The sequence below is a fragment of the Cyprinus carpio genome, chromosome A3 (genome assembly GCF_018340385.1).
Source record: "Cyprinus carpio isolate SPL01 chromosome A3, ASM1834038v1, whole genome shotgun sequence".
In the NCBI taxonomy this organism is placed as follows: domain Eukaryota; kingdom Metazoa; phylum Chordata; class Actinopteri; order Cypriniformes; family Cyprinidae; genus Cyprinus; species Cyprinus carpio.
In genome coordinates, this window is record NC_056574.1 from 8581782 (window position 1) to 8594838 (window position 13057).

General features: G+C 37.9%; 1 pseudogene; it reads right to left on the bottom strand.

The window, feature by feature from the left end:
* Positions 1–4600: 4600 nt before the first annotated feature.
* LOC122138666 overlaps positions 4601–13057 on the bottom strand; it is a 76953-nt pseudogene continuing 68496 nt past the window's right edge.

The following is a 13057-nucleotide window of genomic DNA, read 5'->3' on the forward strand; positions in this document are numbered from 1 at the left end:
TGTATAGCTTGTCCTCAAATACTTATTTCGGTCACTTGTACTCACTATGTGCTTTCAGATCTCTACTATCACTACTAACACTCGTAATAACACTTCTGTACATCGAAGGAAGGCCTGCCCGACAAATCTACGGCCTGTCCCTCTGACCTCTACTACTACGCTCTCTATTACAGTTGGTCTCTGGAACTGCCAGTCTGCTGTTGACAAAGCAGACTTAATTTCTTCTATTGCTACTCATTCCGGTCTCAGCCTCATGGCACTGACTGAGACTTGGATCAAACCTGAAGACACTGCCACTACCGCAGCCCTCTCCACTAATGTCACTTGTTCCCACACCACTCGTACGACTGGGAGGGGTAGAGGTACTGATCTCCTTATATCGAAAGATTGGAAATTTGATCTTCAACCATCACCTACAGGTAACGGTTCATTTGAATCACATGCAATTACCATAACCACCCTGTTAAAATCCACTTTGTGGTCATTTATCATCCCCCAGGTCAACTGGGAAACTTCTTGGAGGAGTTGGATGTGCTGCTATCAAACTATCCTGAAGATGGTACTCATCTGGTACTGCTTGGTGACTTCAACATCCACCTAGATAAACCCCAGGCTGCTGACTTCAACACTCTACTCACCTCTTTTGATCTCAAACGAGTGTTTACTACAGTGACTCACAAAATCAGGCAACCAACTGGACCTCATCTACACACGCTGTTGCTCCCGTGGACAACACTTTAGTTGCTCCACTGCACACCTCAGACCACTTCCTCATTACTGCTAACCAAGCACTTACTCCTGAAGCGGCACACACTCCAACGCAGGTCACCTTTCGATGGAACCCACGTTCACACTCTCCATCTCGCCTATCCTCTGTGGTTCCATCCTCACTTCCTTCACTCTCTCAGTTTTCAGCTCTGGACACGAACAGTGCTGCGGACACTTTTTGCTCCACTCTAACCTCTTGCTTGGACAACTTTTGCCCACTGTCGTCTAGACCAGCATGCACCACCCTATCTGCCCATGGCTGTCCAATGTTCTCCGTGAACATCTGTCTAAACTCAGGGCTGCAGAGAGGAAATGGCATACGACTAAAACGACTAATGGCACTTGTCATGGCACTTGTATACCGTTGTTGTTCTCTTGGTGATCTGATTGCTTCTATTGTTCTCATTTGTAAGTCGCTTTGGATAAAAGTGTCTGCTAAATGATTAAATGTAAATGTAAAAATATATAACAAGGGTGACCAACAACAACCTGAGGAGAGAACAAAACAACTGCTTAGAATATACAATTGTTGACTTTAACATACTGTGGCCTTTCTGTTAAAAAATCTAAAATCCATCCAGCAACATTTAAATCATTATTAAACTGAGATATTATTTTCTCTATTAACAAATGTGGCTTTATGGTGTTAAAGCAGAAGAAAAATTGATGAACAACAGCCTGGCACATGTTTTTGGTTTTTCTAAATGTTTGTTTCACCAGATTTAAAATATAAAGGATAGCAAACCTCCACACCTCTATCTTCTCTGTGGATAAGCTGTAATGAGTTTAAAGCTGGTCTCTGTCTTCTGTACAATCAATTCCTTTACTATTTTTTTCAAACCATTTCATAATTAATGAAGTTAGTGCAACTGGTTTAAAATCATTTAAATTCTTAGTAACTTTACATTTTGGCACAGGGATTATGTTCGATTTTTTTTCCATATTTTGGGGACTTTTTGTACTTTAAGAGACTCTAAAAAATATAATGAAAAATCCACATAATTGATCTGCACAAGTCCTTAACACCTTAGTTTTAAGTTTAATCCTCTTCATCCCACGTAACATAAGGCCGCAACTAACTCTCTTCATCTGGGTCTGTCCTGGGCTTTGTACTGTGCTTCCCCCCATGAGAACCCCATTCTTCCAGCTCTGTCTCCACTGTACGTCCCCATGTTATTCTTGGCCTGCCACGTTTGCGTTTGCCACGTGGTGTCCAACGCAGTGCCACTTTAGGTATCCTTTCACAGGGCATCCTAAATACATGACCGAGCCATCTTAATCGACGTATCTTGATCTCCTGAGATATGGTATTTGATCTTGTCTTTATGTACAGATTGGTACTGGAGATGGTATTGGGCCAGTATATGTTACAGATCTTTCTAAGGCAGCTATTATGGAAGGCATCTATCTTGCTCATGTCTTCTTTCACTACTCTCCAACATTCAGAGCCATACAAAAGCACTGATTTAACAGTCTGCTAAAAACTCCTCTTACTTTAATTATTCGGGCCTTGATATCTTTTTGGGCTCTGTTATCAGTGCTAATAACACTACCAAGATATGTGAAATCATTTACATCCTCAGCTGGCTCTCCCTCAATAGCCACGTTTCCACTGTCGGGCTTAAAGCGGGCGTGCTAGTGCATGCCAGGGCCAGTCGCAATCATCATAAAAGGCAGAAATATTTATAAGCGATGTAAAAGACTATGCACGCTAAACAATAAACATGGTAAATGCAACCACTTGGGAGAAATCAGACGTCAGCTTCTTATTCTCTATCACAATTGTGTATTTATTTAGTAACATATTTTATCTGTCATAAGTCTCGTCTCAAGAGTTTAGCTCCACATAGCATGTCATCAAAATATAATAATGATTTTTGTTCGGGAGCTTTTATAAAAAATAGAGTTATTATCATTCATTCTAAATGTGACGTATACAGGCTACTGTGGCTACAAAAAAACTGAAACAGACTCGACTGAATAAGCAGGCTATTTTCATAAGCGTTAAAAATAAATAAATAAAATAGAAATACATTTATTTCTGTGTGATTAATTTTGAGTCCTGATAAAATTGATTCATTATGATCAATGTATCACTTATTCTATAGTAAAACATAGATGCTTTTTAATTTGAATATTTAACAAAGCATGCAACAAAGGGCCGCTGTTATCTTGTTCGTTTTGTGATCGCGCATGTTCCAGTGATTTATTTCTTAGTTTTTCTGATAACTTCTCTTTGTTGGTGGTGAAATGATGGGGTTGCATGACGTTGTTCCTGAGAGGCGTGTAAAGGGCATGTTTTAGTGACGCGCAGCAGAGCTTCTGGCCCGATGGTGGAAACGCTGCGCTATTGTGGCCTCAGTGCTACTGGCCCGAGGCTATTAGCCCTGCCCGGCCCGTTTTAAGCCCTGGCTCGTACTGGCCCGACAGTGGAAATGCGGCTAATGTTAATTGGGTCAGAAACAAGAGAATTATCACGCATAGTCTGTGTCTTCTGTTTGTTATATGTAAGCCAACTTGTTTAGCATATCTGCTCAGCCTATTTGTTTTTTTCCTTAATGTGAGTGTATGTGGCTGAGATTACCACCAGATCATCGGCGAAGTCAAGATCTTCCAAATGAGAAAAGGGAGTCCATTATATGCCGAGGGAAAGGTCAGATGTTGTTTGCCGCATAACCCAGTCAAGGGTGATCAGGAATAGAAGAGGTGAGAGAATACAACCCTGCCACCAGTCAAGGGTGATCAGGAATAGAAGAGGTGAGAGAATACAACCCTGCCATACACAAGACCTGACTTCAAAGAGCATTTTAATTAAGTTTTTAAAGTTTTTCTCAAACTTCTTAATAAGTTTTACAATCTTAGGTGGTATTCCATAAGCTCTTATTATCTTCTATAAGCTCTCTCGGTGGACATTGTCAAATGCTTTTGTGAAGTCTATGAAATTTATGTAAAGTGGTGCATTCCATTCCAAACATTGCTCTATGATGATGCGAAGTGCAAAAATCTGGTCTATGCACCTCTCCCACTTCAAAACCTGCTTCTTCTTCTCTCAATTTGTGGTCTATGGCTCTATCGACCCTTTTCAACAGGATCCTACAGAAAACCTTGCTGGGAATAGAAAGAAGTGTAATACCCCTCCAGTTGTTACAATTGCTGAGGTCACCTTTCTTGGGCAGTTTGAACATGAGGCCTCTACTCCAATCTGTAGGGATAGTGTCCCAAATCTTTTGGAAAAGGTCTGTTAACATGTTGGCTGATATATAAATATCTGCCTTCAATAGCTCTATAAGCTCTATCAATCCCTGGTGCTTTACCAGATTTCATGGCCTTAATAGCATCCACTACCTTTCTTTTGGTAGGAGGGTGAACGTCTATTCCTTTAGTATTATTGGTTGGGATGGGATTGGCTGGCTCATCTGGTTCCGGGTGGTTTAGTACTTCTTCAAAGTATTGTACCGACCTGGCAGCCTGTTCTTTTTCTGTTGTTATTAGCTTGCCTTTTTTGTCCTTTACTGGTATGGTGCTGCTTTTATGACCAGTAAGCTGCTTGGTAATCTTGTAAACCGTATTCAGTTTTCCCTGTAATGCAGCATTATCGGCTTCATATGCCAGTTTCTGTACAAAGGTTCTCTTGTCATTTCGGGCACTCTTCTTTACTTCTCTATCTTTGGTCTTATACTCTTCTTGAGCTTTTCTCTATGAGTCTGGGTGATCTGGCACTCAATGTGTTTTCCTTGGCTACTCTTCTTTCATTAATCTTTTTTCTAAGTAATAGGTGTTATCCATGCCTTAGTCTTCTTTTTCCTGTAGCCAATCACTTCTTTAGCAGTCTCTATGAAACCTCCTTGATCTTGCCCCATGTCTCTTCAACATTCTCTTGCTCTTGGCCCTCTTTATCTGTAAGTGTTTTTGATGAAAAAGGATTTTGCAATGTCTGGCTGACGTAACTTACTGACATAAAGATCTTTCGATGTTGTTTAATGTTTTTTAAACTTCTATAACCAAGAAGTGATCACTGCCTTACCTTAACACCTTACTTCTATGTTATCAGGCCCTGGACCCTTCTTGACATCTACATTTTGAAAAAGACGTTTAACCTTATGAACTTCAGTATTTCCACAATTACTAGATAGTGTTCTTGGTTTTAATTAATTTCTGCACTAAAATCATGATTGTCAAACCTTAAATAATACTCATTTAATTTATCCGCTAAATTTATATCGGAGTTAAAAGCATCCAGTCTGATTATTTTGGTATCCTTCTTCTCAATACCTGCCAAGGTTTTGAGCCAATGCCTCTTCTGATCTTACATTTTTTCCATTCAGCTGCTCTTCTACCTTATCATTAAATTTTAACCTATCCTTCTTGTATTTCTGCTCTCAACATCTTATTAATCTCTCTTTTATGCAATGCTCCCATCTGGAAAAGTTATTTTCTTTTTGTGCAGAAGATCTTTTGTTATTTTTGAAATCCAAGGCTTATTATTGGGGAATACTCTAAACGACTTATAAGGAACAATACAATCAGTGCAGAAAGAAATATACACACACACTGTCAATATTGCTTGAGTCTTCCTCAAAAACAGTCCAGTCTGTGCAATCAAAGCACCCCTGTAAAGTCAATAAACTGTCCTCCGTCCAAACTTGGACTTTTTTTTCCTTTTACACTGATTTATACAGAGGTAACAAATAAACTGTGTTATGATCAGAAAACCAGTGTAGGCATTTGGACCAATCAGACAATTGTTCATTAGATTTAACAAATCAATTATTCATTAGATTAACAAAAAATCACAAACCCATCACCCAGCACCAGACTCTGTGACTCTGACTCAGATAAACTTAAGACCTTAAAGTATGTAGAGAGAATCTTCCCTCCTTCTTAATTCTCTCAAACAGACACATACTGCTATATGAAATGACTTTTTACATTAATTCATAGACAATTGTGTATATTATATGTTGATACTTATGTAACATTAAACATTATAAGAATCTTGAAGATTCTTCTCTTGAACAGCCAATAGTAGTTTCATATTCAAAACACCATGCTAGAGACAAAGAGTCGTAAACTTTTCCTCCAGAAGCGCAAGTCACCATTGGCTCTTTGACCCCCGAGAAGGTGTGACCTCGATAGAAAATAAAGGCCTCACATCAGTGACCCGCTTTTCAGTCTGTGGTTCTGTTAGATTCTGAAAAGAAGATGAGGATGTGAGCTAGAACTCTTCTGTAACCCTTGAGTTTGCGCCAGGCTTCGGCCTTGTCTTTACATCCACCAACGGTCCTTGGATCTCAGCTAATGTCTCTCTTAGCTCTTCATTATCTCCATCTGGGAGAAAACTCTCCCGACCACCCCAGAGTCAGAATAACATCTTTTTGGAGTTCATCACTCTTTAACCCCGGGAAGAACGTGATATGACTCCTACACCACTCGAACCTCCAAACCATCAAGACTTTGATCCGAGACTGGATCCTCACACTCGTTCCAAGCCAATGCAAGTATCGTACATTTAACTAAACGAAACAGAGGTTTACGATAAGCTGTAGACCCCGTTATAAAAAGGCGCTGACTATTTTTTCCATAACTGCACTCTCTGGTTTTCAAACGGTTTCAGTCCTCCACTTCCAACCTCCCCATGAATGAGTGTTTGGTATGTTCGTTTTGAAAGTGAAAAAAGTGACGTGACATACATCCAAGTATGGTGACCCATACTCAGAATTCGTGCTCTGCATTTAACCCATCCAATTGCACACACACAGCAGTGAACACACACACACACCGTGATAACCCGGAGCAGTGGGCAAACATTTATGCGGCGGCGCCCGGGGAGCAGTTAGGGGTCCGGTGCCTTGCTCAAGGGCACCTCAGTCGTGGTATTGCCGGCCGAGACTCGAACCTACAACCTTAGGGTTAGGAGTCAAACTCTCTAACCACTAGGCCACGACTTCCCAAAGACCACGACTTGTTTGCCTAGATTAGTTATGTGTTAGTGTTTAGTTAAAACTTTTGTGCACAAATTACATGAGTTTCTGGATCTGTCACCGCTTGTATATAGTGATCCGATCTATAGCTACTAGGGATGTGACGAGACACTTATCCCACAAGACGAGACGAGACATGAGACTGGGTTCACGAGAACGAGACGAGACAAGATTTTTAGGCTTTTTAAAAGAAATCATCAATGTTGAAATATATAGGGAAAAATAGTATTTTATTCAACTAAAAAACACAAAATGCATAAAAAATTTAGGTGCATTTTGAAATCAGCTTGTACTTTATCAAGCTAAACTTCTATTTTAATGAATATTATATTATATTAAATGGGCAGTTGTCGCCACCTGCTGGTGGAAGAGGATAAGTGTTTAAAATACATACGAGTGTTAGGATACTTTCATTTTGATCGCTATTGTAGAGAATAAGTGTTTATAACCAAACTATAAACATTTATCCCAGTACTTATTTTATTTAAATGTCTGTAACACAGAAATTATGTTGTGTTGCTCTTTCTGAATCAGCAGCAGCATGAATTATTTATTAACATGGGCAGCGACAAAACGTGCTTCATATGCTCCATTGACACTCGCGATATGAAACAGTCGTATTAGGCATAGCTGAATCATTGTCATTCAGGAATAAGATTGTGTAGGTGTTTGAATCGAGATCGCAATCTTTAAACGATTAATTGGGCAGCTCTAATATAAACTGCAAATTGTTTTGCGACGATATCGTCACGTTCTCGCGAGACCAGTCGGATCTCGAGAGACACATCGGATCTCGTCACACCCCTAATAGCTACATGCTCCAATGCATTACTGTAAAAAAGTTACTTTCTGTGGCAATGAAAATATCCTTTCTTAGAGTTGATATGAAATTATACTGAATGTTCGCTGGACAAACAGATTAATGTTAATTCTGCTACAGTTACTAATGGCAGCTGAGGTAAATAATTGTAATGAGGTGCTTTGTGGACTTTTAAAGACTTTTAAAGACTTTTTTAATACCACCGTATATGAAATTTAAGATCAAACCTCTAATGGAAATCACACATTATTTTAAAGACTTTTTTAATACCACCGTATATGAAATTTAAGACCAAACCTCTAATGGAAATCACACATTATTTACGTACGTATAATGTTATATTTAATTTGTTAAATGTAATATATATATATATATATATATATATATATATATATAGCTGTCAAAAAATGCTATTTATTATTACGATATACAACAAAACTTTTCATATCAGCAGATAATATCCCATACAAAATATCTCCACAAAAGCCCCTCATGACTAAGATTTCTAGTGGTGTAAACATTTTATTCTGAGGCAACATTTTATCTGTGTTCTATTAGCTTTGACATTTATCTGCATATTTTTGATATTAACCTCAGGATGTTAAGCTACTTACTTATAAAGGTCCATTTTTAAACCTTATTAAATGTATGCATCATATTTCATGTCAAATTCTTAAAATTGACAATTTACACTACGGCTTTAATCAAACAGATTAATTTACATTGCCCAATTACAACAGCAATAAATAATGTTATGTGATTGTTGTTTTAATTGCAATTTTGAATATACAAATCAGAAATGGTGGGGGGAAAACACACTTTTAAACATTTTAAACTCCGCTAGCAGGTGGTGGTAAGTCATTGAGTCATTCATTCAACCGTTCGCTGAATCATTCAGTAACAAAACACTGCTGTGGATGCTTGAAGATTGCGCAAATACTTCTGCTGTGATCTTTGTTTGGAACTATTTTAGTTGGGTGAAACGGAACAAAACAGTCAATATTGTGTCTTAAATGAAAGTAACCTAATTATGTGACTGCTTAACTACTTGTTTATTTTTAGGTAAATTCAATGTAACATTTGCAATCGTGAGAATATTCGGCAAATAGCTCCATTGTCATGGTATGTTGCTTGACTACATCATGTTATAAATAAAAAAAAACTCAACATTCTGAATTTTACCTCAGTATGTTTCTTCTGTGAGTTTCTTTATGTGTACCATTCAGCTCTTTTACTAATTTCATACTCATTTGATTTCTTCATAAAAAGTCTCTTACAGGCAGCACAAGCCTAAATAGCGGGACCTGGATACCAGAAATACACTAATGTTATCCATTATCAATCACTGTTTATGGTGAATGTAGTAAAATCAGAAGAATCATTCTCACGTTTCGATGCTTCAGTGGTTATTTTTTTGTCTAACAGGCTATTTGTCCGGTAGGGCAAACAAAATTCTCGAGCCCCGGTCTGTAAAATTTTGGTTTAAATTTTTTTGTAATATTTAGTTGGCTGGTTTTATAATTTTTAGGGTGATTGTAGGTTGGGTGTATCTGTATGTATAGTTGTTGTAAATATTCATGTTGTATGTTTGAGACTGGAGAACGTTTTGTGGAATTGTGACTGAAAATATTTAAGATCCATCTAATCGGAATTTAAGATATGTTAAGACTTTTAAGACTTTTATTAGGAAAACTTTATTTTAAGACATTTTAAGACTTTTTAAGGACCCGCGGCCACCCTGTGTATTACAAGTAAACATATTGATAAAAATTACTCAATGACTTGTTGAGCTTACAGTTATTAAAATCCCTAAGTATAAAACTCCAGCACAGCTTTAGAGGTCTGTGGTAGCATTTGGAATGAAGCCACGTAAGACATCAAAATTTTCTGCCAGGTATTGCACTGCTTTTATCCAGAATCTCAATCTTGTCTGGACAGCAAACACTGGCATGAGTGGAGACAGGCCCTGCAGCATCATGAAGACCCTCAGTTCAAGACAACGCTGGCTGGGGTGACTGGACGAAAACACACTTTAACAAACCACACATCCGGTTCAGTTCTACAGATGTGTCTGGAAACACCTCTAAAACAGCAGCTGCAGCAGATGTGCCTTCGCTCAAACTGATTTAGTTAAATCAAAACTTGCGGACTTTGAAGCTGGGCGCAGTTAGTGCGTACGACCACACTCGTACAAATTCATACGATTTTTGCCAAATCGTACGTATTTTACGAGTTGCACATTCGTATGAATTTGTACGAATTACCTACACCAAACCCCGCCCCTAAACCTACCCGTCACTGGGGTCTAGGCAAATCGTATGAAATCGTACGAGTGAGGTCGTACAAATTCGTACGAATTAGCCACCTCGTAAAATACGTACGAATTGTTCGTGAGATAGCGTTGGCCAGGAATTAGCCACCTCGTAAAATACGTACGAACTCTTGGGACTCTGCACTCTTTCTCTCTCTGTCAGTAACACTGTCTCTCTCTCTCTCTCTCTCTCTCTCTCACTCTTTCTCTCACTCTCTCTCAGATAACATTTTACATTCATGCTGGGTACATTTAACTGTTTGTGTTTCACCATCCTTCATCTATTTTGTTACCAGTTCAAGTGTAATCATAATGAAATACTGTTATCAAACCATTCCCATTATAAATGATGTGCTTGCTGCTAACTAGTCTCAATTCAACATTAACATTAAAGTGCTAACTATTGCAATACAATATAGTCACTCAACAGAAACGTTCTCCCACATATTTAGCTGCTCTAACTGTGCTTATTTCTGTCATTGGTATAAGTGGCAGTGGGTGGTAATAGACAAGAAAATAGATAATTTTATATCATCGTGCTGTTAACGTTTCTTTAGTCATTCTGCAATCCTACAGTCTGAACCACTGCAGAGAAAACACCCTTACAATCCTCATTTTATTATTATTGTTCTCAAATGTTTTAATTAATTTTAAATACATTTTTAATCATTTTTAATATTGTAATACTTTGCTTTTATTGTTGTGATTATTTTAATCGTTTTTTTATGTAAAGCACTTTGAATTACCATTGTGTATGAAATGTACTATATAAATAAAACTTGCCTTGCCTTGAAAAGTATCCCCATTCTGACTTATTTACATAAAATATATAAAATAACAAGAAAATAACAGGTATTTTACCTCTGTTTTTATGAGCAAACACAGCTATCAGTATTCCAGCAATCACACTGAGCACAACAATCACGATGACTGATGTCCTCCAAGAATATAAACATATTACCTGTAAAACATAACAGCAATTAAGCATTCTGACGAGATGATTATTAAATATATAATGTTTGGTTTTGAATGGTACATAGACAGTAAAATGTTTTAGCTTTACATAATGTAATTGACTGAGCTGATAATCATTAAATCTTTTTACTGCATCAAAAATTTACAGTAACTGACAAAATTACAGTAACAAAAGTGTCAGTCCTTACTTGAGCTGATAATCAGTGTCTCCAGCATGTGATGTCTCAGTTTGACTCTGCAGTGAATCTTGTCGTCACTGTGATGTACAGTAGTGGTGTGTTTCAACACTGAATCTGTCTGTGTTTCTGTGTGTCTCTGTAGTTTCTGAACTCAAACTGACTCCTTCACTGTTCAGCCACTCAAGATCAGGTTCAGGATACCAGCCTTCAGATTCACACTGTAGATGAAGCCCTCCTGAATGATCAAACCCATCTACAGTGATCACTGGAGGACGTCCTACAGCTACAGACCAACAAGAAGAACATTCTGTTGTTGTTGTTCTGCTTTTTTAAGTTAGTTAGAGCATGTTAAGGCTGGAATACACTACACCACTTTTGCCCCGATTTTCTCCCAGTTTACAGTCTGGAGAAGTCGACGCTAGTTGAAAGTCAGAGCTAGTCTGCAGATCGGAGTTGACAGATTTCCAAGAAAATCATTTGGTGTATGATGGACACAGATGGACGATTTTTTTAAAGTCAGACTTTGATTCCATCCAAACATGTTTGATATTTTGAGCCGATTTTAGAACACATAATTGTTTTCATTTGTAATGTGTCTCCTAGCAATACGGCGCATGTTTCTGCGTGAGTTTGTTATCGGAGCAACTTGAAAGTCTTGTAGTGTGTGATCCTCGTTTAGTGTGTGATGGCCAGCTTTACTTTGTGACTATTTACAAAGTCAGTAAGTGTATGGTTTTAAAAGCTGTTCAGATTTTAGAAGTAGTGTATTCCAGTCTTTAGTTTTCACTGGTTTACTCACCTTCAACTCTGACATTAACAGTGACATCATCATGCCAGGATTTGGACTCAATAAAACACTTATAAAGTCCTTCATCAGAGACTCGGACTGATGAGAGTTTGAGTGATGCATCTCCTCTCTGTAGTTCTTGATGGATCAGTTTTGTTCTCCCTCTGTAGGACTGACTCTGATCTGTATTTTTGTCTTCATGATCATCATAAAGATGCACTAGTGTGTCTTTCAGATCAGATCTAAACCACTCCACTCTCATGTCCACAACACTGATGTTGGGTTTGACTGAACAGGGCAGAATCACAGCTTCACCAGCTACAGCAAGAACAGGATCCGCAGATCCCATGACTTCATACCGCTCTGTTAAAAAGAAAGAGAGCAGGTCTAATTAAATGTGAACCTCCTGTCAGTTGAACTGTCATCCTTCAAGGTCTACAGCGTTCACATGTAAAGCAGTGACTGTCCTTCTCCACACAGCTCTGCGTTGAAAACACTGCTTTTGTGCATTTTTTCCTCTGATTTATTAAAAAATGGCTGTTTGTAAAAATTTATTCTAATTGGTCAATTTTTCTGAATAATGATAAATAACTGACCATTTATCCAGGAAACCTACAGTTTCTGTTCTGTGGTTTTTACATGTAAACCGATAAAAATAATTTCACTTGAGATTTCAAAAAATTTTCACATCCATTTACTTGGTAAGAATGTAATAAATGGCATAATGTACATGACCTGGTCATTATCACATAAACTATAAACTGAACTATAATTATAAATATAGTTCAGCTGGACAATGAATGAACATGAACACACACTTCAGCTCTTTACATGGGTGTGAATAATTACCTGATATTGAATCTGTAATTCCACTAATAATCAGCAAAGTCAAACAAATGAACTTCATCTCTAAAGGACACAAAGGAAAATAAAACATTATAATAAACAGTCAGCTCGTGTGTTAACATGCATGTGTTCGCTCTGAATACTTGCACTTACATACACATCACAATCAACTGTTAAATTAGTCCAGAGAAAGACACAAATGCACAACGTGTATCTATATGTAGTATTATTTCAATTTATCCTTTTTTAAAAATGTATTTGTATTGTTTAGTATCACTTATAGACATAACTAACAGGTTAAACGCAGCTGAAGTCACACAGACACTTGTTCAGGTAAATGTGTTTCGGTTGGTTCTTGACTTACCTTCAGCTGAGCACTTCTGTGTTCAC